Consider the following 4,833-nt stretch of genomic DNA (forward strand, 5'->3'; position numbering starts at 1 on the left):
GGCTGAAAATAATGCATCCCAGAAGGATAAAGCCAAAGCCATGATTTTTCTTCGTCGTCATCTTGACGAAAGATTGAAAAATGAATATCTCACATTAAAAGATCCTACAGATCTTTGGAAAGACCTTGAAGAAAGGTATAATCATCAGAAAACGGTGATACTTCCTCAAGCCCGATATGAATAGACGCACTTGCGTCTACAAGATTTTAAATCTATAAATGAATATAATTCTGCAATGTTTCGAATCACCTCACGAATGAAATTATGTGGGGAAAAGATAACTGATCATGATATGTTGGAGAAAACTTTCTCAACCTTCCATGCCTCGAATGTGCTCCTGCAACAGCAGTATCGAGAAAAATGGTTTAAAAAATATCTTGCCTTCTTGTTGCTGAACGCAACAATGAGTTGTTATTGAAAAATCATGAAGCGCGCCCAGCTGGCGCTGTCCCATTTCCTGAAGTAAATGCGGCAAATTATCCTAGAAGAGGTAAATGGCAAGGTTTTAATAACAAGAAAAATTATGGAAGAAAAAAGAATTATATTCAAAAAGAGTATCTCACCAGAAGTGGGATAAAGAAAGAAATATCGGGCAGAGTAAATCAACAGAGGATAAGTGTTTCCGTTGTGGTGGAAAGGGCCATTGGTCACGTACCTGTCGTACCCCAAGGCACCTGGTCGATCTTTATCAGGCATCTTTGAAAAAGGATGACAAAGGAAAGGAAACAAATTTTGTTTCAAATGATACTGAAAATTCCACCACTCATTATGATGTATCTGATTTCTTTGAGGACCCTGAAGGAAATATTGGCCATTTGATCAATGATGGAATAGTTTAATATGTGAGATTGTAAAGTATCTATGTAAATAAATAATGTAAAGAATTTATTGTTAAGTTTTATTTTCTATGTATTTAAGTTTCAAATGTGATGTATATAAATAATGAAATATTAATGTTTATGAATTTTGAAATTATTAAATGTGTCAAATTTTAAAATAAAATTTTAGTATATGATATTATGTGCAGTATTTCTTAGAAAAATAATTCCGATCAAGTATTCAATTTAACTATGCATACTACTCATGTTATTATTATTTGTCTTTGAAGAAAATGGCAAGGATATATAATGAAGATGTATGCCTTGCGAATAGTGCAAGTTCGCACACAATTCTCAAAAGTAATATATATTTTACCCATATTGTGCCAAAAGAGGAATATGTTAATACTATCATTGGCTCAGGCAATGTGATAGAAGGCTCCGGAAGAGCTATAATTTTGTTTCCTAGAGGAACAAAATTTATAATAAATAATGCACTATTATCTACTAAGTCCCTGAGGAACTTGTTGAGTTTCAAAGATATTCGCCGAAATGGATATCATGTTGAGACAATGAATGAGGGAAATCATGAGTATTTATGTATCACAACTCATGATTCAAATAAGAAAGTTATATTAAAAAAATTACCCTCACTTTCATCTGGGTTGTATTATACTAAGATTAGTGCAATTGAATCACATGCCATTGTAAACCAGAAGTTTACTAGCCAAATGAATTCATAACTTGGCATGATAGATTGGGTCATCCGAGAACAACCATAATGAGGAGAATTATTGAAAACTCTCATGGACATTCACTAAAGAACCAGAAGATTCTTAAAATTAGTGAATTTTGTTGTGCTGCATGTTCTCAAGGGAAGTTAATTTTAAGGCCATCACCAGTAAAGATTGGATTTGAGTCCCCTGAATTCCTAGAAAGGATTCAAGGTGATATATGTGGACCTATTCATCCACCATGTGGATCTTTTAGATATTTTATGGTCCTAATAGACGCATCTTCAAGATGGTCACATGTGTGCTTATTATCTTCTCGCAACCAGGCGTTTGCGAGATTATTGGCTCAAATTATTCGATTAAAAGCACAATTTCCAGAAAATCCAATTAAAGCAATTCGTCTTGATAATGCTGGTGAATTTACTTCCCAAGCTTTTGATGCTTATTGTATGGCTAATGGAATAAGTGTTGAACATCCAGTAGCTTATGTTCACACACAAAATGGGTTAGCAGAATCGCTTATTAAACGCCTCCAATTAATTGCTAGACCCTTGCTTATGAGAACAAATCTCCCAACCTCGGTTTTGGGGCATGCTATTTTACATGCCGCAGCACTTATTCGTTTGAGGCCAACGAGTTACCATCAGTTCTCTCCTATGCAATTAGCTTTTGGCCAGCAGCCAAATGTTTCCCATTTAAGAATATTTAAGTGTGCGATATATGTTCCCATTGCACCACCTAATCGCACCAAAATGGGACTCCAAAGAAAATTGGGGATATATGTTGGATATGATTCTCCCTCTATAGTGAGGTATCTTGAGATACAAATTGGAGATGTATTTAAAGTCCGGTTTACGGATTGTCATTTTGATGAATCAAAATTTCCAACATTAGGGGGAGAGAATAAGCTTCCTGAAAAGGAACTTAATTGGAATGCATCATCGTTGATACATTTAGATCATCGATCAGGGCAATGTGAACTAGAAGTTCAAAAGATTATACATTTGCAAAGAATAGCAAATGAATTGCCTGATGCATTTTCCGATACAAAGAGTATAACCAAATCTTATATACCAGCGAAAAATGCTCCAATTCGAATTGATGTCCCAGTAGGACAAATAGCCACTGAAGCAAATACACGCCAGAAGCGTGGTAAGCCTGTCGGTTCCAAAGATAAAAATCCTCGAAAGAGAAAAGAGGTAAATAATATTCCTGTTGAAAAAGACATAGTAGAGACACCTGCAGTTGTCCAAAATTCTGATATAGTGTTAACGCCAGAAGACGTTCAGGTACCTGAAAATTGTGAAAATGATGAGATCTCAATAAATTATGTCTTTACAGGAGAGAAATGGGACCGAAATAAGACAATTGTCAATGAAATATTTGAATATAATGTGGTATTAAATATCATGCATGAGAGTAAGGATCTTGAGCCAAGATCAGTTGAAGAATATCGACAAAGGAATGATTGGCCAAAATGGAAAGAAGCCATGAAGGCTGAATTAGACTCACTTGCAAAACGTGAAGTCTTTGGACCTATAGTCCGTACACCAGAAGATGTAAAACCTGTTGGATATAGGTGGGTATTTGTGAGAAAACGAAATGAGAAAAATGAAGTTGTGCGCTATAAAGCCCGACTTGTGGCACAAGGTTTCTCACAAAGGCCCGGTATAGATTATGAAGAAACGTATTCCCCTGTAGTGGATGCGATAACATTGCGTTATTTGGTCAGTTTGTCTGCATATCATAAACTGCATATGTATTTAATGGATGTGGTAACAGCCTACTTATACGGCTCATTAGATCGGCATATCTATATGAAAGTCCCTGAAGGACTAAAGATATCTAAACCATCCAATGAATATTCGCAAGGGTTATACTCAGTCAAATTGCAAAGATCTTTATATGGTCTAAAGCAATCTGGACGAATGTGGTATAATCGTCTTACTGAGTATCTGGCCAAAAACGGATTCAAGAATGATGATATCTGCCCCTGTGTTTTCATAAAGAAAACTGCATCTGGATTTATTATTATTGTTGTGTACGTTGATAATTTAAATATCATTGGGACTCCTGAAGAGATTCCAACAATTATAAAAACTCTAAAAGAAGAGTTTGAGATGAAAGATCTTGGAAAGACTAAATTTTGTCTCGGCCTGCAGATCGAGCATATAAAAAGTGGGATCTTTATTCATCAAACAACATACACAGAAAAGATCTTGAAGAGATTTTATATGGATAAGTTACATCCCTTGAGTACCCCAATGATCGTAAGATCTTTGGATGTGGAGAAGGATCAATTCCGTCCTAAGGAAGAAAATGAAGATATCCTTGGTCCTGAAGTACCATATCTTAGTGCCATTGGAGTGCTAATGTATCTTGCTAATAATACGTATACACGACCCGATATATCATTTGCTGTGAACTTACTAGCAAGGTATAGTTCCTCTCCAACCAGAAGACATTGGAGCGGAATCAAGCAAATCTTTCAATATCTTCATGGGACGATTGATATGGGATTGTTTTATCCCTATGGATCCAAGTCACAACTAGTTGGCTATGCAGTTGCTGGCTACTTGTCTGATCCACATAAAGGGAGATCTCAAACAGGATACCTATTTACATATGGTGGAACAGCTATATCATGGAGATCCACGAAACAGACGATTGCTGCAACATCCTCTAATCATGCCGAAATACTAGCGATTCATGAAGCAAGTCGCGAGTGTTTTTGGCTCCGGAGTTTAATCCAATATATTCTGTCATCATGTGGACTGATTGATCATAAGATAGCTCCAACTGTCCTGTTTGAGGATAATACAGCATGCATTGCTCAACTTAAAGGCGGATATATCAAAGGTGATAGAACAAAGCATATTTCTCCCAAATTCTTCTTCACTCATGATCTTCAAAATCAAGGGACAATTGATGTCCAACAGATCCGCTCAAGTGACAATATGGCAGATTTATTCACAAAGTCACTCCCAAAATCCTCCTTTGAAAGATTGGTACATGAGATTGGAATGCGCCGATTTCGAAACATTAAATGATGTCAGCAAGAGGGGGAGACTGTACTCTTTTTTCCTTTGTCAGATTTTTTTTCCATTGGGTTTTTCTTGACAAGGTTTTTAATGAGGCAGTCCCCATCACAAAGGATATTGTACTCTTTTTCCTTCACTAAGGTTTTTCCCACAGGGTTTTCCTTTAGTAAGGTTTTAATGAGGCAATAATTCTAAATAGTCATCCAAGGGGGAGTGTTAAGATAAGTATGTGGATGACCA

Source organism: Arachis hypogaea, chromosome 12, assembly GCF_003086295.3.
Source record: "Arachis hypogaea cultivar Tifrunner chromosome 12, arahy.Tifrunner.gnm2.J5K5, whole genome shotgun sequence".
NCBI classification, from domain to species: domain Eukaryota; kingdom Viridiplantae; phylum Streptophyta; class Magnoliopsida; order Fabales; family Fabaceae; genus Arachis; species Arachis hypogaea.